The sequence below is a fragment of the Bombina bombina genome, chromosome 5 (assembly GCF_027579735.1).
Source record: "Bombina bombina isolate aBomBom1 chromosome 5, aBomBom1.pri, whole genome shotgun sequence".
In the NCBI taxonomy this organism is placed as follows: Eukaryota; Metazoa; Chordata; class Amphibia; order Anura; family Bombinatoridae; genus Bombina; species Bombina bombina.
Genome location: NC_069503.1, coordinates 758,602,176 through 758,628,748, shown reverse-complemented (window position 1 = coordinate 758,628,748; position 26,573 = coordinate 758,602,176). Strand labels below are relative to the sequence as shown.

Sequence of the window (26,573 nt, the reverse complement as noted above, 5' to 3'; positions counted from 1 at the left end):
GGTAGCGTGCACATTCCGGAAGCACTACACGACAGGATATAGTGCTGCCATCTAGTGCCCTTGCTAATGTATAACATTGTTGCAAAACTGCTGCTATATAGTGCTGCAGACACGTGCACACTCTTGAGCATACATTTCTGCTTTTCCACAAAGGATAACAAGAAAACTAAGAAAGTGTGATAATAGAAGTAAATTAGAAAGTTGTTTAAAATGTTATGTTCTATCTAAATCATGAAAGGAAAAAAAATGGGTTTTATGTCCCTTTAAGAAACACTGCTTTACAGTGCTGTTGGAGCAGGCGAGTTAGTATCAGCTGTTTTATCTAAGGTATGGTTGCTTTGTACATTATCCCATGCATATCTAGGTGATCCAGTCCTTTCCTGTATTATACACCATAGGAATCAGGTTGCACATTTCTGCTGCATGGTTTTTAAGCCCTGTGCTAGTTATTTCTACTAATCTTGTTGTCTCAGCAGTATCCTTACAGGGGTGTTAGCCTTTGCTATAAACCTTCTGAAGATTGTTTCATGGCTCCCAGGACCTGCAGGAGAGTAGTTGAGATTTTATTTTGTATCTATTTTCAGGTGCTTCCTTGCATTCTCTATATAGGCAGAACTACCAGCATGTGCAGTGGCACCAGGGCCAAGTGCTGGATGGCCCATGCAGTCTGTCTATACATAGGTGTGTGCTTCTGTGATCGCTATCTTTGTATAGATACTCATCGTCATTATGCTGCTAAGTATATTCATCACGCTGATTATTATACAGTGCAACACGTTCCGTTATTATACACGCGCACACACGCATATATACATATATATTTATACATATACATTAAAATCATTGTAAAGATAAGCATGTATATTATTACTATTGCTTATTACTGAGTTACCTTCAGTGGCCCAACTTCTTTTTTTTTTTTTTTTGGGCCAATAGGTCCACTACTACTCGTTGTGCTGACTAGTGGCGATGTGTCTCTTATAGGGTATAATAGAGATCACATCTTCAGCAAAAGTCTGCCGACATCGCCACTGAGCTGTGATGTAGGTTATGGTTGGGGAGCAGTCTTTAAAGCGTGTTTACACAAAATAGACTGTGTGATTGGGAAAATAAAAAATATTTTCTGTGTATTAACCCTTTAAATTATGCATATGTAAATTCAGTTACACTGTACATTCACTAGATTTGTTATACTGAGCAATATCGCGACTGAAAAGCTGGCAAGACTGATATGGCTGAAAAAGTATATCTAAAATGGAGAGCAGTGTTCTGAATATTAGAAACATACTGCACCCCCCCATTAAAATACAGGTTTTTCCCTTGTAATGCCCTTGATACTTCCACGAAATGCCTATATATTGGTCATGTCTGCAATTTACTTTGGTAATAATGACAAAGAAACCCCAACTTACTATAAAAACTATAGAAATTGGGGATTGTACAGTATTATGTTAAAAACTATATGTAAACTGTAAGCGTGATTGCACAAATGTTCTATTGTGTCCTTACGCATGTTTTTTTTTAAAACTTATTTTAAGATTACTATTGCGCATTCTCAATATTCATATTTCCATTATATTTAGAATGCACAATCACAATTGCACTATTCACATTTCACAATATTGCGATCTCGATTGCGCAATTGTGTTATACTTATAATATTGTGATCACACTGTAACAAATGTTTTATTTATATAGATATATGTTAATATAGAACGCATTTGCTCTAGTGTGATCGCAATATTATAAGTAAAACACGATCGCTCAATTGCAATCACAATATTGTGAAATATGAATATTGCAAGCGTAAAATCGCGACCTCAATATTGTGAAATATGAATATTGAGATCACTCTTGCACATTCTCAATATAATGGAAATATGAATATTGACAAAACACAATAGCAATCTTAAAATAAGTAAAAAAAAAACAAACAAAAAAACTCCTAAGAACACAATAGAAGATTTTTACATTCATGCTTACAGTTTGCATACATATTCTAACATTATACAATACATATACATTAAACAATGTATATACATATATCGTATACCCACAATCCCACCCCCCAGCTCCTATAGGTGTATTATTGATGTTTAGCTCACTACAGGGAGTGCAGAATTATTAGGCAAGTTGTATTTTTGAGGATTAATTTTATTATTTAACAACAACCATGTTCTCAATGAACCCAAAAAACTCATTAATATCAAAGCTGAATAGTTTTGGAAGTAGTTTTTAGTTTGTTTTTAGTTATAGCTATTTTAGGGGGATATCTGTGTGTGCAGGTGACTATTACTGTGCATAATTATTAGGCAACTTAACAAAAAACAAATATATACCCATTTCAATTATTTATTTTTACCAGTGAAACCAATATAACATCTCAACATTCACAAATATACATTTCTGACATTCAAAAACAAAACAAAAACAAATCAGTGACCAATATAGCCACCTTTCTTTGCAAGGACACTCAAAAGCCTGCCATCCATGGATTCTGTCAGTGTTTTGATCTGTTCACCATCAACATTGCGTGCAGCAGCAACCACAGCCTCCCAGACACTGTTCAGAGAGGTGTACTGTTTTCCCTCCTTGTAAATCTCACATTTGATGATGGACCACAGGTTCTCAATGGGGTTCAGATCAGGTGAACAAGGAGGCCATGTCATTAGATTTTCTTCTTTTATACCCTTTCTTGCCAGCCACGCTGTGGAGTACTTGGACGCGTGTGATGGAGCATTGTCCTGCATGAAAATCATGTTTTTCTTGAAGGATGCAGACTTCTTCCTGTACCACTGCTTGAAGAAGATGTCTTCCAGAAACTGGCAGTAGGACTGGGAGTTGAGCTTGACTCCATCCTCAACCCGAAAAGGCCCCACAAGCTCATCTTTGATGATACCAGCCCAAACCAGTACTCCACCTCCACCTTGCTGGCGTCTGAGTCGGACTGGAGCTCTCTGCCCTTTACCAATCCAGCCACGGGCCCATCCATCTGGCCCATCAAGACTCACTCTCATTTCATCAGTCCATAAAACCTTAGAAAAATCAGTCTTGAGATATTTCTTGGTCCAGTCTTGACGTTTCAGCTTGTGTGTCTTGTTCAGTGGTGGTCGTCTTTCAGCCTTTCTTACCTTGGCCATGTCTCTGAGTATTGCACACCTTGTGCTTTTTGGCACTCCAGTGATGTTGCAGCTCTGAAATATGGCCAAACTGGTGGCAAGTGGCATCTTGGCAGCTGCACGCTTGACTTTTCTCAGTTCATGGTCAGTTATTTTGCGCCTTGGTTTTCCACACGCTTCTTGCGACCCTGTTGACTATTTTGAATGAAACGCTTGATTGTTCGATGATCACGCTTCAGAAGCTTTGCAATTTTAAAAGTTCTGCATCCCTCTGCAAGATATCTCACTATTTTTTACTTTTCTGAGCCTGTCAAGTCCTTCTTTTGACCCATTTTGCCAAAGGAAAGGAAGTTGCCTAATAATTATGCACACCTGATATAGGGTGTTGATGTCATTAGACCACACCCCTTCTCATTACAGAGATGCACATCACCTAATATGCTTAATTGGTAGTAGGCTTTCGAGCCTATACAGCTTGGAGTAAGACAACATGCATAAAGAGGATGATGTGGTCAAAATACTCATTTGCCTAATAATTCTGCACTCCCTGTATTGTATTTACTAACAGGGATTGAGTTTCTAGTGACACTTGTAAATTGTATTGTCATACAGTACTGTGTAAAGGGACCATTTACATTACACCTTCAATATAGGTGGCAATGCTGCTTTTAATATATCAACAGTATCAGAGAAGCATTGCCACCCACTGAAATGTATGGTAAAATGCCTATTGGTGATGCTGCATTTAAACAGTACTGTCAGGTCTTCTGAATATTTGGGCAGCTTTTTCGACATTTTAACAGATCCTTTTTGAATATCTTGCCACCTCGTGGCACTTTCGATCATAAGGACCTAAGTGAAGCTATGTTGTTAGAGTACTGACAATGCCTCTGTTTCATGATCAGATATTTAGCTTTCTTTTTCAACTTGGCATGGAATACTATAAGTGGTTATATTAATTTCACTGAACCCTTTTGCAGGCTGGTAAGTTTTTGCTAGAGAAACAATAAGTGAGTGTCCAGTCCCCTTCGTCAAAGTAATGTTCTTGGAATTCCCACAAAATGTATTGTCATTGTGATGGAGTCAAAAAAGTTTGTTAAAAGTAAACAAGTTCGATCCGATTTTGCAAATCCTTGAATAGAGAAGGCAAGCTAAATTATAGAAGTATCCTTGAGTAAAGAAGGCAAGCTAAATTATAGAAGTATCCTTGAGTAGAGAATGCAAGCTAAATTATAGAAGTCCCCTAATAGGAGTTGCTCAAATCCTCTGCTGCAATAGCGTTACAAAGTCTTAACATAACTCCATGTAAAAAGTGACTTGTGAGGATAATACCTTACTCCAAGCCAGACGCCAGACTCTGTCGGGTGTAGGTGTTAGCATGAGGTGTGTGCTTCTCCTAGCGACTTTGGATTGGTGCTTCTTTGTCACAGTGGGAGTGGTCCACCAAGCAGGCTGCAGTTGTAGATTCTGCTCAGTAAATAAATGTTTTTTTTTCTTCTTGGAAGCTTGCAAAATAACACAGACTGGCAGATGAATGCTGAAAGAGCTGGTAATGCGGCACTTCAACCGCATATACAAATTGAAAAAACATAGGAACAGCTCAAAAGCAGTAAGTTCATTGGTGAAGTTTAATGGTATAAAACAACTATGGTGGGGGGGAGTGCGCTGTTGCGTCATCACGCAGCACGATCAGCGCGGGCCCAGGTGAAGTGCAGACAGGATGGCGGCAGAGAGATAGCTGCGTCTGCAACAGAGTGAAGTGCCCATTGTAGGGAAGCGCTGAGGTGTGGGAGTCCACGCAGGCTGCCGCAATAGTTGCAGCACAAGAAGAGTCTAGCGGCTTCCTGTGGCTGGAAGCTGGCGACTAACACTGGGGTTCTATGGTGCCTAGAGTGAGAGCGGTGCACCCTGGAGCAGCAGAGCTGCCTCTATCTGAGAGGTCTTCAACCCCCACAACAAGGATGCCAAGTGGAGCAGACCTAGAAACATCCTGGGGTGAGGAAAGCCCAAGGAGAGGGGAGAAAAGGGGAGGTAGGAACTTTTATTTCTTGTTTTTTTCTTCACTTTGGAGAACGCAGCTGCCCTCTTTTGAAATCAGGCTGATGAAGGGATAATGTGTGGCAAGGAAGGATTGAATGAACTGAGGTTACTGATCTGGTGGGGAATTTAGGTGCTTGGTCCCCTTTAAATCCTCAGAATTGTTGTCATCCTCCCACTGTTTTACCATATTTCACCCCCCTAAGTACTCTCCTAAAACAAGAAAACTCCCCCAGAGAGAGCTGATGTTGATGAAGTAACTGACATATACTGCAAAGCTTGTTACTCGCTATTAAATTGAATGTACTATTTTTTTTTCTCAATGATACATCTCTCTCCTATATGGATATCTATTTGAAAGAATTTTCTTCACCTGGGGTGTAAACTATACTGCTAAGTAAGTCTGAATTACTGAAACTGTCTTTTCTCCAACATAGGTGTGTCCGGTCCACGGCGTCATCCTTACTTGTGGGATATTCTCTTCCCCAACAGGAAATGGCAAAGAGCCCAGCAAAGCTGGTCACATGATCCCTCCTAGGCTCCGCCTACCCCAGTCATTCTCTTTGCCGTTGTACAGGCAACATCTCCACGGAGATGGCTTAGAGTTTTTTAGTGTTTAACTGTAGTTTTTATTATTCAATCAAGAGTTTGTTATTTTGAAATAGTGCTGGTATGTACTATTTACTCAGAAACAGAAAAGAGATGAAGATTTCTGTTTGTATGAGGAAAATGATTTTAGCAACCGTCACTAAAATCCATGGCTGTTCCACACAGGACTGTTGAGAGCAATTAACTTCAGTTGGGGGAACAGTGAGCAGTCTCTTGCTGCTTGAGGTATGACACATTCTAACAAGACGATGTAATGCTGGAAGCTGTCATTTTCCCTATGGGATCCGGTAAGCCATGTTTATTACGATCGTAAATAAGGGCTTCAAAAAGGGCTTATTAAGACTGTAGACTTTTTCTGGGCTAAATCGATTGATTATTAACACATATTTAGCCTTGAGGAATCATTTTATCTGGGTATTTTGATATAATAATATCGGCAGGCACTGTTTTAGACACCTTATTCTTTAGGGGCTTTCCCAAAGCATAGGCAGAGCCTCATTTTCGCGCCGGTGTTGCGCACTTGTTTTTGAGAGGCATGGCATGCAGTCGCATGTGAGAGGAGCTCTGATACTTAGAAAAGACTTTCTGAAGGCGTCATTTGGTATCGTATTCCCCTTGGGGCTTGGTTGGGTCTCAGCAAAGCAGATACCAGGGACTGTAAAGGGGTTAAAGTTCAAAACGGCTCCGGTTCCGTTATTTTAAGGGTTAAAGCTTCCAACTTTGGTGTGCAATACTTTTAAGGCTTTAAGACACTGTGGTGAAAATTTGGTGAATTTTGAACAATTCCTTCATGTTTTTTCGCAATTGCAGTAATAAAGTGTGTTCAGTTTAAAATTTAAAGTGACAGTAACGGTTTTATTTTAAAACGTTTTTTGTACTTTGTTATCAAGTTTATGCCTGTTTAACATGTCTGAACTACCAGATAGACTGTGTTCTGAATGTGGGGAAGCCAGAATTCCTATTCATTTAAATAAATGTGATTTATGTGACAATGACAATGATGCCCAAGATGATTCCTCAAGTGAGGGGAGTAAGCATGGTACTGCATCATTCCCTCCTTCGTCTACACGAGTCTTGCCCACTCAGGAGGCCCCTAGTACATCTAGCGCGCCAATACTCCTTACTATGCAACAATTAACGGCTGTAATGGATAATTCTGTCAAAAACATTTTAGCCAAAATGAACACTTATCAGCGTAAGCGCGACTGCTCTGTTTTAGATACTGAAGAGCATGACGACGCTGATAATAATATTTCTGAAGGGCCCCTAACCCAGTCTGATGGGGCCAGGGAGGTTTTGTCTGAGGGAGAAATTACTGATTCAGGGAACATTTCTCAACAAGCTGAACCTGATGTGATTGCATTTAAATTTAAGTTGGAACATCTCCGCATTCTGCTTAAGGAGGTATTATCCACTCTGGATGATTGTGACAAGTTGGTCATCCCAGAGAAACTATGTAAAATGGACAAGTTCCTAGAGGTGCCGGGGCTCCCAGAAGCTTTTCCTATACCCAAGCGGGTGGCGGACATTGTTAATAAAGAATGGGAAAGGCCCGGTATTCCTTTCGTCCCTCCCCCCATATTTAAAATTTTTTTTCCTATGGTCGACCCCAGAAAGGACTTATGGCAGACAGTCCCCAAGGTCGAGGGAGCGGTTTCCACTTTAAACAAACGCACCACTATACCCATAGAGGATAGTTGTGCTTTCAAAGATCCTATGGATAAAAAATTAGAAGGTTTGCTTAAAAAGATGTTTGTTCAGCAGGGTTACCTTCTACAACCAATTTCATGCATTGTCCCTGTCGCTACAGCCGCATGTTTCTGGTTCGATGAGCTGATAAAGGCGGTCGATAGTGATTCTCCTCCTTTTGAGGAGATTATGGACAGAATCAATGCTCTCAAATTGGCTAATTCTTTCACCCTAGACGCCACTTTGCAATTGGCTAGGTTAGCGGCTAAGAATTCTGGGTTTGCTATTGTGGCGCGCAGAGCGCTTTGGTTGAAATCTTGGTCGGCTGATGCGTCTTCCAAGAACAAGCTACTTAACATTCCTTTCAAGGGGAAAACGCTGTTTGGCCCTGACTTGAAAGAGATTATCTCTGATATCACTGGGGGTAAGGGCCACGCCCTTCCTCAGGATCGGCCTTTCAAGGCAAAAAATAAACCTAATTTTCGTCCCTTTAGTAGAAACGGACCAGCCCAAAGTGCTACGTCCTCTAAGCAAGAGGGTAATTCTTCTCAAGCCAAGCCAGCTTGGAGACCAATGCAAGGCTGGAACAAGGGAAAGCAGGCCAAGAAACCTGCCACTGCTACCAAGACAGCATGAAATGTTGGCCCCCGATCCGGGACCGGATCTGGTGGGGGGCAGACTCTCTCTCTTCGCTCAGGCTTGGGCAAGAGATGTTCTGGATCCTTGGGCGCTAGAAATAGTCTCCCAAGGTTATCTCCTGGAATTCAAGGGACTTCCCCCAAGGGGGAGGTTCCACAGGTCTCAGTTGTCTTCAGACCACATAAAAAGACAGGCATTCTTACATTGTGTAGAAGACCTGTTAAAAATGGGAGTGATTCATCCTGTTCCATTAAGAGAACAAGGGATGGGGTTCTACTCCAATCTGTTTATAGTTCCCAAGAAAGAGGGAACGTTCAGACCAATCTTAGATCTCAAGATCTTAAACAAGTTTCTCAAGGTTCCATCGTTCAAGATGGAAACCATTCGAACAATTCTTCCTTCCATCCAGGAAGGTCAATTCATGACCACGGTGGATTTAAAGGATGCGTATCTACATATTCCTATCCACAAGGAACATCATCGGTTCCTGAGGTTCGCATTCCTGGACAAACATTACCAGTTCGTGGCGCTTCCTTTCGGATTAGCCACTGCTCCAAGGATTTTCACAAAGGTACTAGGGTCCCTTCTAGCTGTGCTAAGACCAAGGGGCATTGCTGTAGTACCTTACTTGGACGACATTCTGATTCAAGCGTCGTCCCTTCCTCAAGCAAAGGCTCACACGGACATTGTCCTGGCCTTTCTCAGATCTCACGGATGGAAAGTGAACGTGGAAAAGAGTTCTCTATCTCCGTCAACAAGGGTTCCCTTCTTGGGAACCATAATAGACTCCTTAGAAATGAGGTTTTTTCTGACAGAGGCCAGAAAAACAAAACTTCTAGACTCTTGTCGGATACTTCATTCCGTTCCTCTTCCTTCCATAGCTCAGTGCATGGAAGTGATCGGGTTGATGGTAGCGGCAATGGACATAGTTCCTTTTGCACGCATTCATCTAAGACCATTACAACTGTGCATGCTCAGTCAGTGGAATGGGGACTATACAGACTTGTCTCCGAAGATACAAGTAAATCAGAGGACCAGAGACTCACTCCGTTGGTGGCTGTCCCTGGACAACCTGTCACGAGGGATGACATTCCGCAGACCAGAGTGGGTCATTGTCACGACCGACGCCAGTCTGATGGGCTGGGGCGCGGTCTGGGGATCCCTGAAAGCTCAGGGTCTTTGGTCTCGGGAAGAATCTCTTCTACCGATAAATATTCTGGAACTGAGAGCGATATTCAATGCTCTCAAGGCTTGGCCTCAGCTAGCGAGGGCCAAGTTCATACGGTTTCAATCAGACAACATGACAACTGTTGCGTACATCAACCATCAGGGGGGAACAAGGAGTTCCCTGGCGATGGAAGAAGTGACCAAAATCATTCTATGGGCGGAGTTTCACTCCTGCCACCTGTCTGCTATCCACATCCCAGGAGTGGAAAATTGGGAAGCGGATTTTCTGAGTCGTCAGACATTGCATCCGGGGGAGTGGGAACTCCATCCGGAAATCTTTGCCCAAGTCACTCAGCTGTGGGGCATTCCAGACATGGATCTGATGGCCTCTCGTCAGAACTTCAAAGTTCCTTGCTACGGGTCCAGATCCAGGGATCCCAAGGCGGCTCTAGTGGATGCACTAGTAGCACCTTGGACCTTCAAACTAGCTTATGTGTTCCCGCCGTTTCCTCTCATCCCCAGGCTGGTAGCCAGGATCAATCAGGAGAGGGCGTCGGTGATCTTGATAGCTCCTGCGTGGCCACGCAGGACTTGGTATGCAGATCTGGTGAATATGTCATCGGCTCCACCTTGGAAGCTACCTTTGAGACGAGACCTTCTTGTTCAGGGTCCGTTCGAACATCCGAATCTGGTTTCACTCCAGCTGACTGCTTGGAGATTGAACGCTTGATCTTATCGAAGCGAGGGTTCTCAGATCCTGTTATCGATACTCTTGTTCAGGCCAGAAAGCCTGTAACTAGAAAGATTTACCACAAAATTTGGAAAAAATATATCTGTTGGTGTGAATCTAAAGGATTCCCTTGGGACAAGGTTAAGATTCCTAGGATTCTATCCTTCCTTCAAGAAGGATTGGAAAAAGGTTTATCTGCAAGTTCCCTGAAGGGACAGATTTCTGCCTTGTCTGTGTTACTTCACAAAAAGCTGGCCGCTGTGCCAGATGTTCAAGCTTTTGTTCAGGCTCTGGTTAGAATTAAGCCTGTTTACAAACCTTTGACTCCTCCTTGGAGTCTCAATTTAGTTCTTTCAGTTCTTCAGGGGGTTCCGTTTGAACCCTTGCATTCCGTTGATATTAAGTTATTATCTTGGAAAGTTTTGTTTTTAGTTGCAATTTCTTCTGCTAGAAGAGTTTCAGAATTATCTGCTCTGCAGTGTTCTCCTCCTTATCTGGTGTTCCATGCAGATAAGGTGGTTTTACGTACTAAACCTGGTTTTCTTCCAAAAGTTGTTTCTAACAAAAACATTAACCAGGAGATTATCGTACCTTCTCTGTGTCCGAAACCAGTTTCGAAGAAGGAACGTTTGTTGCACAATTTGGATGTTGTTCGCGCTCTAAAATTCTATTTAGATGCTACAAAGGATTTTAGACAAACATCTTCCTTGTTTGTTGTTTATTCCGGTAAAAGGAGAGGTCAAAAAGCAACTTCTACCTCTCTCTCTTTTTGGATTAAAAGCATCATCAGATTGGCTTACGAGACTGCCGGACGGCAGCCTCCCGAAAGAATCACAGCTCATTCCACTAGGGCTGTGGCTTCCACATGGGCCTTCAAGAACGAGGCTTCTGTTGATCAGATATGTAGGGCAGCGACTTGGTCTTCACTGCACACTTTTACCAAATTTTACAAGTTTGATACTTTTGCTTCTTCTGAGGCTATTTTTGGGAGAAAGGTTTTGCAAGCCGTGGTGCCTTCCATTTAGGTGACCTGATTTGCTCCCTCCCTTCATCCGTGTCCTAAAGCTTTGGTATTGGTTCCCACAAGTAAGGATGACGCCGTGGACCGGACACACCTATGTTGGAGAAAACAGAATTTATGTTTACCTGATAAATTACTTTCTCCAACGGTGTGTCCGGTCCACGGCCCGCCCTGGTTTTTTTAATCAGGTCTGATAATTTATTTTCTTTAACTACAGTCACCACGGTACCATATGGTTTCTCCTATGCAAATATTCCTCCTTAACGTCGGTCGAATGACTGGGGTAGGCGGAGCCTAGGAGGGATCATGTGACCAGCTTTGCTGGGCTCTTTGCCATTTCCTGTTGGGGAAGAGAATATCCCACAAGTAAGGATGACGCCGTGGACCGGACACACCGTTGGAGAAAGTAATTTATCAGGTAAACATAAATTCTGTTTTTGGAGGCTTCATAGGACAAATAAGGCGATTTGTATAAATGATGTAACTGTGCCATATGAGCTGAGACTTTTATTTAGGCTATAGAAGAGCCCTTGAAAGAACTAAGGAGCAGTTGGAAAAAGGAAAAAAGGAAAAAAAAAAAAAAGGGGGAGGAAAAAAAAAGGGGGAGAAAGAGAAGGAAAAGGAAAAAAAATAAAATAAAATACCTTGGGTGCAAGCGGTATTATAAGTAAAAGCTTAAGTTGTGTAAAGAGCTGAAGAGTGCTATACATGGATAAATATCTTACTCAGCCTAAAATGTCACCTAAATTAAAGCAAATGGAAAGGAAGAACAATAAAGCCACCCCTGCTGCCTCCCCAAATAAATCTATGATGGAAGAAAGGAACTCTGAGGCCTCTAAAGCCCTGAATGCCGGTGAAATTGCAGCTTTGGTGGCAGATCTAATTAGCCCTAAAATAGAAGATTTCTATAAAAGGGTAGATGCAATTTTGGAAGAGCTAAAATCTCAAGCAGAAAGGTTAAGAGAGGCTGAACAGAGAATCTCGAACTGTGAGGACACTCAAAATACTATACAGATACAAATAGAAGCACTCCAAAAACAGAATGTAGCCTTATCCATTAAGATGGAGGATATGGAAAACAGGTCAAGGAGAAGTAACCTGAGGCTCATTGGGATACCAGAAGCTTTGAAATTTCAAGACCTTAAGAAATTTGTTGAGCACTCACTTCCGGAAATACTAGGCCTGAATCCTGAGAGCAACATTTTCACAATCGAAAGACTACATAGGCTGGGAAGAGAGAGAGAGGATATAACGCTGAAGGAGAGGAAACCGAGACCCGTGATTGCAAAATTCCTGAACTTTCAAGGGAAAAATTAGATTCTAAGGGCCTATAGGAGGAAGAAATCGTTACAATTCCAAGGAGTGAAAATCTTACTCTTTCAGGACTTTTCTGTGGAAACATCGCTGAAGAGGAAGCAGTTTTCATCAATATGTTCCCGTCTGGTGTCTGAAAACAGACTTTTTTCTCTTTTGTACCCAGCCAAGTTGAAGATCAAATCTGGGTCTGACTTTGTTTTTTTTTTATTCCCCTGAGGCTGCCCAAAATTTTTTAGAAAATGAATCAAAAAGTTAATATGTTTAATGAGAGTTCCCTGTCCCTTTTTAACTTGTTTTTTTTTTTTTTTTCTCCTCATCATTAAAGCTCTGTCCATGCTATCTGCGTTTAATTATAGGTAGATGCATAGATTCTTAGAGGAATTCCTGCAAAGGAAATTTTTTTTTTTTTTTTGTGGAATAGCCACTGTAAAAGAAATAATTTTTTTTTTTTTTTTTTCTCCATGATTGAATTTTATATAGGTCAATTGATGGAGAATATGTGTAATACGGGCTTAAGTAGAGACCAAATAACCACGGTCACATAGTGTATTATTTGAAGAAGACACATTTATGAAACAAAATGATATTATGTTTATATTTCTGACTAAACGGGTTGAACACTATATTTTCCTTTGCACACTTTTGGAACAACTGGTTAGCCCATGCTTTATGGGTCTGAGTATAGGAACAAATAATTATTGTTATACACTGTTTGAGAAGGATATTATGTTTGTATTTTTGGTTAAAAGGGTTAAACACCATATGCAAAATTTATTTTGTGTTTATATGTTTAAGTATAGAACAGTTAGCTATTGTATTTTATGGTTGCATTATACACAATCACTGGATAAGAGTATATTAAGTATTAGTTGTTTTTTTTTTGTGTTTTTTTTTGAGTGGAATAGTCACTGTTTAAATTTAAAGTTTGAATTTTGCACACTCATGGAGCAGTTGGTTAGCACATGCCTTACGGGTTTGAGTATGGAATTAAACAATTGCTGGTATGTATTGTTTGAAGAAGACATATTTACCCAATAGAATGATATTATGTCTGTATTTTTTTGGTTAATAAGGGGTACACACCATATGCAAATCTATTTTGTGTTTATATGTTTAAGTATAGAAGAGTCAGTCACTGTATTACTGGTTGTAACATGCACAATAACTGGATAAGAGTATATTAAGTATAGAATTTTTTTTTTCCCTTCTTTCTCTCCTCTCCCCCTCTCCCTGCACTCTCTTGCTCCCTCCTTTCCTTCTTAAATCGGCGTTTATTCTTCCTCTTTTAGGTCCTTTTTGGGTAGTTGAAGAATGGTAAAGGTTTTAACTTGGAATGTAGGGGGGATTCACTCCCCAGTCAAAAGAAAAGCAATCTTAAATTATCTAGGTAAAAGTAATTTTGATATAGCCTGTCTTCAGGAAACTCATTTATCAGATAAAGAGCACAATAAAATTAAAGCAAAATGGATAGGAGAGTCTTTTTTTCGTCTTATATTAAACCATCTAGAGGGGTAATGATCCTATTTCATACGAAATTCGATTATAAAATTCTCAGAGTCTTAAAGGATAAAGAAGGGAGGTATTTAATCATTAGGCTTATTATACAGAACCAGGAATATCTACTGGTTAATATCTATGGTCCAAATAACTCTGATGAAAGATTTTGGAGGTCCTTAACAAAAATTGTATACAAATTCTCCAAAGCTAAATTGTTATTAACAGGTGACTTTAATCTGACTCCTAACTCTTTTCTGGATAGGAAAAAAATGGGTCCAGATAGAAATAAGAGCAAATATAATTCTTCTCAGATAAAATTTGAGAAAAATATTTTTGGATTATTGTCTGAGGCTTTAAATGTAGTGGATATATGGAGACTTTTGAATCCTAGTAATTCGGAATATACCTGCTGTTCAAAATCACATAATACTCTTTCAAGACTGGATTTGTTCCTTATTTCCGAATCTTTGGTAACTAGCGTTGAGAAGTGTAATATACATGATTTTGTGTTATCAGACCATGCCCCAGTAACTCTATCTTTCAAAACAAAGCTAAATACATGGGAAGAATTTGGGACATTTAATAGTCATTCTAGAGAAAACTATTTTGGGAGACTGCTAAAGTTTATATGAAAGCGGAAATCAATTCTTATGTAGCAAGGCAAAAGAGGGACAGGGTAGGGAAAGAGAAGGATCTATCTGAAAAGGTTAGGGAGGCATATGCTTCGTATTTAAAAAATCCTAATAAAGTTAACACAGAAAGTTATTTCTCTATAAGGAAAGATAGAGAGACCTTTTTATTGGGGGAGGCACAGGAACTTCTCTACAGGAATGCTGCTAGATTTTCAAAATTTGGCAATAAAGCTGGTAAGTTGCAGCCTTGAAAATAAAAGGTACATCTTATACAGGGCAGGAGAAAATTACACAATTATTTCAGAATTTTTATAAAGAACTTTATTCAACTCAGAGCCCTGAAATGGGGAAAATTATAGAATTTTTGGATAAAACTGACATTCCTCAAATCTCAGAAGCAGATCGCGAGAGTCTGAATCAACCGATATCTGAAAAGGAGATTCAGAAAACAATTAGTTTAATGGCCAGGGGGAAAACGCCAGGGCCAGATAATTTACCTTTAGATTTCTATCAGATGTTACGGACTGAGATTGGCCCGGTTCTGGTAGATCTCTACAATGCGTACTTTGTATCTAATTTTAAAACATCAGACAATTTTAAAAGAGCGAATATTATCGTAATCCCTAAAAGCAACAAGGACCCGTCGGATATTGCCTCGTATAGACCAATCTCCTTGTTGGGGGTAGATTATAAAATCTTAATAAAAATTCTGGCCGATAGGTTGAAGTTAATTCTCCCTAGGATAATTCACCAGGACCAGGCGGGGTTTATTATGGGCAGGGCCTCGGAATTCAATATAAGAAAAATTCTACATGTAATTTGTCATTATGGGGGAGGCGGCGCGGCTCTGCCGGAGGCCTTCCTGCTCTCCTTGGATGCAGAGAAGGCCTTCGACAGAGTGGAGTGGCCCTTCCTTCTACAGGTATTGGAGAGGTTTGGGATTGTGGGGCAGTTTGGGGATTTTGTGACTAACATCTTCTCAGATATTAAAGCTTCTATCTTGATAAATTATGGGATCTCAGATGTTTTTTCTTTGACAAGAGGTACTAGACAGGGGTGTCCCATGTCGCCTTTGTTGTTTGATCTTATTATTGAGCCCTTAGCTATTAGATTAAGGAACTTGCTCATTGGAATTAACATAGGAAAGGAGACATTCAAAACTGCATTATTTGCGGATGATCTCCTATTATATGTATCTAACCCAAAAAAGCAGGTGGAAGAAATTGTGAAGTTACTGGATCAATACAGTTTAGTGTCAGGTTATAAGATTAACCTTGCAAAATCTAAGATTCTTTGGTTAAAACAAGATAAAGAAGACCTCCAAACCTATCAATTTATGGAAACTAAGACTCTGAGTTATTTAGGGTTAAAGATCTCTTCCAATCCGGCTAATTGGTATAGGGACAATATTGGCACGGTTTTAAGAGATACTGAGGAGAAAATGAAATCTTGGGCGACACTTCCAGTCTCTTTGACTGGTAAAGTGGCCCTGTTTAAAATGTTTATTGTTCCAAAAATTCTATACACATTAAGGATGCTCCCCTTTTTAATTAAGAATACGGATCTTTTGTGCTTTAATCAATCATTAAGGTACTATCTTTGGAGCGAAAGGAAACCTAGACTTAAGCTAGCCAGGTTATATCAACCGTATTGTAAAGGAGGTCTAGGGCTATCCAATTTAGAATGGTATAATCAGGCCGCCATCTTGCGATTTCCAGTAGACTGGTTAAAGCGGTCTTTTATATATTCAGAAGAGTCTTTGGAAAGACAGGTCTGCTCTTCTCTCTCCCTGAATTTTGTTCTTTTTGCTACCAATAGGGAGCTCAGTAGGGTCATTTTCGACCATCCATTATTTAAGGATATATTGCTATCTTGGAGGAAGCTCTCTAAACATTTGGGCTTAGTAGTGAATATCTCTAAATGGTTACCGATAAAAGGTAATACCCGATTCCCGCTGGGTAATATGACGGCTCTTTATGAAAGATGGTCGCTGGCTAATCCTTTGATTGTTAGTGATTTTTATGATTATAATCAGCAGAAAGTATATGTATTTGAGAATTTTCAAAAGAAGTTTCCCGGAATTCAGAGAAAACATATTTTTTATTTCTTACAAATTAAGAGTTATATTCTTGGTCTTGTTAGAATTTCTCCTCGTATTTGGGAGGACCATCCTCTTATAAATGCTAAATTATCAGAGAAAAGGCTTTTGTCAAATATTTATAGATTTCTTCTATCTTTAGAAGAAAAGGATGTGTCACAGGAGCTAGCTAAACGGTGGGATGGGATAACTAGTACAACGGATTTAGAAAAAGTACTTATGAACAGTCTTAAACTTACTCAAAGACTCTTTTCAGCTTCTTATTATAGAGAATCACAATTTAGATTAATTCAGGGGGACTATTTAATCCCGCGTAGGGTGGCTAAATGGAATAAAGAGGTGACTAATGTTTGTCCTAAATGTTCTTTCCAAGATCCTAATTTGGGTCACTTGCTATGGGATTGTCCTAAACTTAAACAATTTTGGGCGAAGTTAGAGTACTATCTTTCCTTAATAGGGAAATCAAGGATCTACATGGAAAGGGATTCTATCCTCTTTTTGGTTGGTCATAGCTCTTGGGGAAACTTAGCAAACTTCATACGTACAGTAATAATAATAGTGAGGACACTTATTTTTAAATACTGGATAACTTCTAAAACCCCCTCCATGAGGGAAGTGAAAAATCTTCTGCTTGACTCAATGATAAAGGCAGCCTTTGAGTTTAAACTAAGTCTGGGAAGAGGAAATTCCTTTCTCAAGAATTGGAGAGAATTCGTCTGCTGTCAAAGCGAGGGTACGGTACTCAATATAGAGCAAATCATTAATCTAAAGATAACTTAAGGAAGATAGTGGATGGTAGAGGAGGGAGGAGATAGGGGGGGGTGGAGTGTGGGAGAGTCGTGGGAGGGGCTCCCTTTCCCCCCCTTTTTATTTTTTTTATTTTCCTAGTTAGTATTTGTGAAATGGATGGGGAAGGATAGGGGGACAGGGACAAGGGAAAAAAATGAAAAAATCTGGGAACTGTTAACTGGTTTGATTTAAATTTGTTGCCATTTTGGGGAAATTTGTTCTATGTAATTTGTTTTATGTGTTGATTATTGTCTGTTTTTGTTTTTTTCTTCTTCTTTTTGATGTATGTATTTGTTTAAATAAAGGAAAAGATTTAAATAAAAAAACCGGAAAGACCTAGGTTTTTGCAGTTGCTTGTCAAGTGGGTAAGTGGATTGATTTGATAATTATAGGCCCTATATACCCTTAGTTACTTACCATTTTGGAACATTTTTTTTTTCTTTAAATTTATTTTAAGAAAGAATAGAATCCTAGTATACCTTCTTCCCCTGTAGATGGTATTAGGTTAAGAATTCCTTTACTAGGCTTAGATATTTTGAAGTCTGACTTTGCATAGTTGTAGTTTAGTCAGTGATCTCTCATATATAATTCTTTGTTTATATCCCTTCTGGGAAAAACCTTATAGAAGATTCTGAGCAAATTTATTTTGATGTTGCAAGGACCCTAGTTAAGTTCTCAAATAAAAGATAATAGTATATCATAGTACAGGGCTTAACAAATGTTTTCAAAATCTAGGAGCCAGCCCTTACATTTTGGAGAAAGAACATTTTGGCCATCTCTATGAGGTATTGTTCTATTATTCATAGTATATTCATAGTCAAATATGTATATATACATACATTATATAATAACCCAATTAAAGTTGGATTGTATTTCACAGTTGTAAGGCCTAGAAAGGATCCAACTGCACCAAGCTAAATTTTAGGTCTGGCTGGTGGTGGTCGGCAGGGGCACCTATGATTTTGTTGGGCACTCAAGACGCCAGGGCCTAATTTTAAGGTGCCTAGCATTTTTGTTCACCTATTATGGTTCATTGAAAATATATTGCAAAATTTCCTATATTTTTTTATTCAAAATCCTCCTTATTCAGGAATCTACTTAATTTTAGCATTTAGGTTTTGTCTAACAGATAAGATATACAATTGTTTAAGTATTTCTATAGAGCATTTAAAGAAAAGTTAATTTATTGAGGTTCAAAAGTTTGTACAAAGCAAGTTAGTGCAAATGTAAACAAATTACATCAGGCATACATAGTCTATATAAATCCAAGCAAAACAAGTTTGACAAAATAAAAAAAAAAATCGTAACAAACAAAACAGGTATGACTGTACATACACAGAAAAAAATATTATTTTTACCAAATGTACCTTAAAGATGGAACCTCTATTTTTTCTTTTGCGAGATAAATACCTCTCAACAAACATTTAATACCTCTCTTGGGCCTAACTTTTTATATAAATGATTTAGAGGGGAATGCAATGTTAATATAAAGCAATATGTAAACAATCTGTAAGTAGAAACATAATACAAATAAAATGGATATTTCAATATCTTATTAGCAAATGGGAATGTTGACATAATAGATATAAATGGTGTTAGTTTAAGTAGAAATGATGATTTCCCACAATGATGGGGAAATATCTCATATGAACCAATTATAGTGTGGAAGGGGAAAGAATACAATTTTAACCATACTATTCAGGAACCATAAATATAACAGAAAATAATAATAATGGTGGTATTTGCGAGATAAACTGCAAAATAAGTCTCTGGCTATATCAAGAAATACCAGAGTACTATATGGGGGGAGTCCAGCAAATTATTATGACGAAGATAATCCTATAAGACATGTTAGCAAAAGGGGATACATTTGGGCTTATTGTGGCACAATGAAAAGTGGTATCAAAGGGAACTCATAAAGGTTACCTATGTGGTGCCAGTATGAGAGTTTGGCTTCTATATTGAATGTCCCCGTACTAAGTTCTCAGGACTTGGACTGCGTGTCTTCCAGGAGTGTGACATGAAACAGTGGGATATAACATTAGGAACATGGAAACATTGACTCTCCTTTAAATATGTACAAGCATATAGAGCAAGGAAAGAGATATATAAAAGAACAAAATATCTCTTACGGCGTTTGCTTAAGTCTTAGTAGAGATGTTGCTGGGGATTAAAGTATCATAGCATAACAGAATTGACGTTATAAAAAGACAGTGGTAAATTCTCAACTGAATGAACATAACAGTAATTATCTATCATAAATGCGGATACATTTTAGACCCCGAAGTCTCGTAGTGAGGCATATTTGTAGGGAGTCACAACAGGAACCAGTAAAAATAATGTATATAATGTCTAGAAGCCTTGTAGGGCTTAATCGTAATGTTTACTCTATACTCTGGCTATGTACCCGTCATGATGAGTGAACGTAAACTGGAAAAATATTAAAGCAAAATAGAGAAATATGAAAACATAAGCAGTTAACAAAAAGGATATGTTGTAGACGTCCATGTCATACGCAGACAGATATAACAGTACACTTATTTAACAGTCACCCAACTCCCATTTTAACCTGGAGGTTTTGCAGGCCTCAGAAAAACCCTGGCGAATGGCAATGAGCAAATATGAGAAACAAGTACCGAATTCAGGAACCAGACTTTCCTCGGCTGCCTTGCAGGACTCGCATCAAGCAGGATTTAACAGGTAATGCAGCCTCCGCTTAGAAGAGGTTCTCTCGGGTGTAATCATTTCTCCTAGGTCTAAGAGTGAAGCACTCCGATCATTCAACTGACTGTTAGCGGCAGTAACATCTATCCACTCCGGAGGTATTTGGGAACCAAAACCTCTAAGCTTTCCTGGGTGATCAATTTGGGGAAAGTGCTCTCCGGGAAGGCTCTCCACAGTAGCGCTCATTAACAGGAGCTCTTCAGCAAGCCGCTCGTCACATGGCATGTCATATACCCAGCCGTCTTTCTTGAGGTTTCTGAAGTATGCAGTAGTTGCTGGGGCCCCAGAGCATCACAACCATTGTTGTTCTCATCAGCTGAGCTTAGGCAGACCTCTGTCGAGGATCCAATATCTGTGGGGTCAAAGGCTCTGTTTAAAGCTGCTGCAAATGTAGGTTTGTATGAGTCTAGGAGTCTGCTAATTTCATTTAAAATCTGGTAAGCGCTCTCCATGGCAGGTATAGTAGGTGAAGAAAGCAGAACGTACTACTGAGTAAAGGAATCTTAGATGGTATAGGCTTATCTGTAGTGAATAACTTCCCAACCACGAGGTTGGAAAAATGGCCACCGCCTATGCAGTGTTAGAACAGGCCTCCGGTCCCAACTTGAAGCTGTTGCATCACTATCTAAGTTTGGCATTCGCAGAGTGCTGAGTAGGTGTCAAGCAAGTATCCCAATACTTTCAAAGGGCTTAATTTATGTCTAAATAGCGTCTTAAGTTGATTTCAAAGCAGTGATAACCGGAGCACGGAAAATATATGACCATTCTTGTGCACTGCATTCTCATATGTGTTTCCTATGTAAAAAAGTTATGGTGTGTCTCCCTACTCAGCTTTGTAACCTATGTGCTGAGTCTGTGTCTAATACTAGACAGGGTCATTTGAAGCTGAGTACTCTGTGATTTCTTATCCCCAGGACAGTTCTACAAACCTGCCTCCTAACTAAAATAATAAATTCATTCTGCAGTTTCGAAACTGACAGCTTTCATGCCTTTACCAGTTAAACTCAAACGCATGCAAATGGCAGAAGAGAACTATTGATCGGCCCAGGGCTATTCCAAAGATAGGATGGTACTATTTCCACTTTGGCTAGATGGAATACCACTCTTTTAGAGGAAAAACATAATTTATGTAAGAACTTACCTGATAAATTCATTTCTTTCATATTAGCAAGAGTCCATGAGCTAGTGACGTATGGGATATACATTCCTACCAGGAGGGGCAAAGTTTCCCAAACCTCAAAATGCCTATAAATACACCCCTCACCACACCCACAATTCAGTTTAACGAATAGCAAAGAAGTGGGGTGATAAAAAAGTGCGAAAGCATATAAAATAAGGAATTGGAATAATTGTGCTTTATACAAAATCATAACCACCACAAAAAAGGGCGGGCCTCATGGACTCTTGCTAATATGAAAGAAATGAATTTATCAGGTAAGTTCTTACATAAATTATGTTTTCTTTCATGTAATTAGCAAGAGTCCATGAGCTAGTGACGTATGGGATAATGACTACCACACAAGAGTCACTAGAGAGGGAGGGATAAAATAAAGACAGCCAATTCCTGCTGAAAATAATCCACACCCAAAATAAAGTTTAACGAAAAACATAAGCAGAAGATTCAAACTGAAACCGCTGCCTGAAGTACTTTTCTACCAAAAACTGCTTCAGAAGAAGAAAATACATCAAAATGGTAGAATTTAGTAAAAGTATGCAAAGAGGACCAAGTTGCTGCTTTGCAGATCTGGTCAACCGAAGCTTCATTCCTAAACGCCCAGGAAGTAGAAACTGACCTAGTAGAATGAGCTGTAATTCTCTGAGGCAAGATGAATTAAAGATTTCAACCAAGATGCCAAAGAAATGGCAGAAGCTTTCTGGCCTTTTCTAGAACCGGAAAAGATAACAAATAGACTAGAAGTCTTACGAAAAGATTTCGTAGCATCAACATAATATTTCAAAGCTCTAACAACATCCAAAGAATGCAACGATTTCTCCTTAGAATTCTTAGGATTAGGACATAATGAAGGAACCACAATTTCTCTACTAATGTTGTTGGAATTCACAACTTTAGGTAAAAATTCAAAAGAAGTTCGCAACACCGCCTTATCCTGATGAAAAATCAGAAAAGGAGACTCACAATAAAGAGCAGATAATTCAGAAACTCTTCTGGCAGAAGAGATGGCCAAAAGGAACAAAACTTTCCAAGAAAGTAATTTAATGTCCAATGAATGCATAGGTTCAAACGGAGGAGCTTGAAGAGCTCCCAGAACCAAATTCAAACTCCAAGGAGGAGAAATTGACTTAATGACAGGTTTTATACGAAACAAAGCTTGTACAAAACAATGAATATCAGGAAGAATAGCAATCTTTCTGTGAAAAAGAACAGAAAGAGCAGAGATTTGTCCTTTCAAAGAACTTGCGGACAAACCCTTATCTAAACCATCCTGAAGGAACTGTAAAATTCTCGGTATTCTAAAAGAATGCCAGGAAAAATGATGAGAAAGACACCAAGAAATATAAGTCTTCCAGACTCTATAATATATCTCTCGAGATACAGATTTACGAGCCTGTAACATAGTATTAATCACAGAGTCAGAGAAACCTCTTTGACCAAGAATCAAGCGTTCAATCTCCATACCTTTAAATTTAAGGATTTCAGATCCTGATGGAAAAAAGGACCTTGTGACAGAAGGTCTGGTCTTAACGGAAGAGTCCACGGTTGGCAAGAGGCCATCCGGACAAGATCCGCATACCAAAACCTGTGAGGCCATGCCGGAGCTACCAGCAGAACAAACGAGCATTCCTTCAGAATCTTGGAGATTACTCTTGGAAGAAGAACTAGAGGCGGAAAGATATAGGCAGGATGATACTTCCAAGGAAGTGATAATGCATCCACTGCCTCCGCCTGAGGATCCCGGGATCTGGACAGATACCTGGGAAGTTTCTTGTTTAGATGGGACGCCATCAGATCTATTTCTGGAAGTTCCCACATTTGAACAATCTGAAGAAATACCTCTGGGTGAAGAGACCATTCGCCCGGATGCAACGTTTGGCGACTGAGATAATCCGCTTCCCAATTGTCTACACCTGGGATATGAACCGCAGAGATTAGACAGGAGCTGGATTCCGCCCAAACCAAAATTCGAGATACTTCTTTCATAGCCAGAGGACTGTGAGTCCCTCCTTGATGATTGATGTATGCCACAGTTGTGACATTGTCTGTCTGAAAACAAATGAACGATTCTCTCTTCAGAAGAGGCCAAAACTGAAGAGCTCTGAAAATTGCACGGAGTTCCAAAATATTGATCGGTAATCTCACCTCCTGAGATTCCCAAACTCCTTGTGCCGTCAGAGATCCCCACACAGCTCCCCAACCTGTGAGACTTGCATCTGTTGAAATTACAGTCCAGGTCGGAAGCACAAAAGAAGCCCCCTGAATTAAACGATGGTGATCTGTCCACCATGTTAGAGAGTGTCGAACAATCGGTTTTAAAGATATTAATTGAGATATCTTCGTGTAATCCTTGCACCATTGCTTCAGCATACAGAGCTGAAGAGGTCGCATGTGAAAACGAGCAAAGGGGATCGCGTCCGATGCAGCAGTCATAAGACCTAGAATTTCCATGCATAAGGCTACCGAAGGGAATGATTGTGACTGAAGGTTTCGACAAGCTGTAATCAACTTTAGACGTCTCTTGTCTGTTAAAGACAGAGTCATGGACACTGAATCCATCTGGAAACCCAGAAAGGTTACCCTTGTCTGAGGAATCAAAGAACTTTTTGGTAAATTGATCCTCCAACCATGATCTTGAAGAAACAACACAAGTCGATTCATATGAGATTCTGCTAAATGTAAAGACTGAGCAAGTACCAAGATATCGTCCAAATAAGGAAATACCACAATACCCTGTTCTCTGATTACAGACAGCAGGGCACCGAGAACCTTTGTAAAAATTCTTGGAGCTGTAGCTAGGCCAAACGGCAGAGCCACAAACTGGTAATGCTTGTCCAGAAACGAGAATCTCAGGAACTGATAATGATCTGGATGAATCGGAATATGCAGATATGCATCCTGTAAATCTATTATGGACATATAATTCCCTTGCTGAACAAAAGGTAAGATAGTCCTTACAGTTACCATCTTGAACGTTGGTATCCTTACATAACGATTCAATATTTTTAGATCCAGAACTGGTCTGAAAGAATTCTCCTTCTTTGGTACAATGAAGAGATTTGAATAAAACCCCATCCCCTGTTCCGGAACTGGAACTGGCATAATTACTCCAGTCAACTCTAGATCTGAAACACATTTCAGAAATGCTTGAGCTTTTACTGGATTTACTGGGACACGGGAAAGAAAAAATCTCTTTGCAGGAGGTCTCAACTTGAAACCAATTCTGTACCCTTCTGAAACAATGCTCTGAATCCAAAGATTGTGAACAGAATTGATCCAAATTTCCTTGAAAAAAGTAACCTGCCCCCTACCAGCTGAGCTGGAATGAGGGCCGCACCTTCATGTGGACTTAGAAGCAGGCTTTGCCTTTCTAGCTGGCTTGGATTTATTCCAGACTGGAGATGGTCTCCAAACTGAAACTGCTCCTGAGGATGAAGGATCAGGCTTTTGTTCTTTGTTGAAACGAAAGGAACGAAAACGATTATTAGCCCTGTTTTTACCTTTAGATTTTTTATCCTGTGGTAAAAAAGTTCCTTTCCCACCAGTAACAGTTGAAATAATGGAATCCAACTGAGAACCAAATAATTTGTTACCCTGGAAAGAAATGGAAAGTAAAGTTGATTTAGAAGCCATATCAGCATTCCAAGTTTTAAGCCATAAAGCTCTTCTAGCTAAAATAGCTAGAGACATAAACCTGACATCAACTCTGATAATATCAAAAATGGCATCACAGATAAAATTATTAGCATGCTGAAGAAGAATAATAATATCATGAGAATCACGATGTGTTACTTGTTGCGCTAAAGTTTCCAACCAAAAAGTTGAAGCTGCAGCAACATCAGCCAAAGATATAGCAGGTCTAAGAAGATTACCTGAACACAGATAAGCTTTTCTTAGAAAGGACTCAATTTTCCTATCTAGAGGATCCTTAAACGAAGTACCATCTGACGTAGGAATAGTAGTACGTTTAGCAAGGGTAGAAATAGCCCCATCAACTTTAGGGATCTTGTCCCAAAATTCTAATCTGTCAGACGGCACAGGATATAATTGCTTAAAACGTTTAGAAGGAGTAAATGAATTACCCAAATTATCCCATTCTTTGGAAATTACTGCAGAAATAGCATTAGGAACAGGAAAAACTTCTGGAATAACCACAGGAGCTTTAAATACCTTATCTAAACGTTTAGAATTAGTATCAAGAGGACCAGAATCCTCTATTTCTAAAGCAATTAGTACTTCTTTAAGTAAAGAACAAATAAATTCCATTTTTAATAAATATGAAGATTTATCAGCATCAACCTCTGAGACAGAATCCTCTGAACCAGAGGAATCATCAGAATCAGAATGATGATGTTCAGTTAAAAATTCATCTGTAGGGAGAGAAGTTTTAAAAGATTTTCTCCAACATAGGTGTGTCCGGTCCACGGCGTCATCCTTACTTGTGGGATATTCTCTTCCCCAACAGGAAATGGCAAAGAGCCCAGCAAAGCTGGTCACATGATCCCTCCTAGGCTCCGCCTACCCCAGTCATTCTCTTTGCCGTTGTACAGGCAACATCTCCACGGAGATGGCTTAGAGTTTTTTAGTGTTTAACTGTAGTTTTTCATTATTCAATCAAGAGTTTGTTATTTTCAAATAGTGCTGGTACGTACTATTTACTCAGAAACAGAAAAGAGATGAAGAATTCTGTTTGTATGAGGAAAATGATTTTAGCAACCGTAACTAAAATCCATGGCTGTTCCACACAGGACTGTTGAGAGCAATTAACTTCAGTTGGGGGAACAGTTTGCAGTCCTTTGCTGCTTGAGGTATGACACATTCTAACAAGACGATGTAATGCTGGAAGCTGTCATTTTCCCTATGGGATCCGGTAAGCCATGTTTATTACGATTGTAAATAAGGGCTTCACAAGGGCTTATTTAGACTGTAGACCTTTTTTGGGCTAAATCGATTGATATTAACACTTATTTAGCCTTGAGGAATCATTTATTCTGGGTATTTTGATATAATAATATCGGCAGGCACTGTTTTAGACACCTTATTCTTTAGGGGCTTTCCCAAAGCATAGGCAGAGTCTCATTTTCGCGCCGGTGTTGCGCACTTGTTTTTGAGAGGCATGGCATGCAGTCGCATGTGAGAGGAGCTCTGATACTTATAAAAGACTTCTGAAGGCGTCATTTGGTATCGTATTCCCCTTTGGGTTTGGTTGGGTCTCAGCAAAGCAGATACCAGGGACTGTAAAGGGGTTAAAGCTTAAAACGGCTCCGGTTCCGTTATTTTAAGGGTTAAAGCTTCCAAAATTGGTGTGCAATATTTTCAAGGCTTTAAGAC

General features: G+C 39.5%; 1 protein-coding gene across 2 annotated transcripts in view; it reads left to right on the top strand.

Moving 5' to 3' along the window:
• ATP9B (ATPase phospholipid transporting 9B (putative)) overlaps positions 1–26,573 on the top strand; it is a 1,400,042-nt gene that overhangs the window by 327,232 nt on the left and 1,046,237 nt on the right. The gene's annotated exons all lie outside the window — the stretch shown is intronic.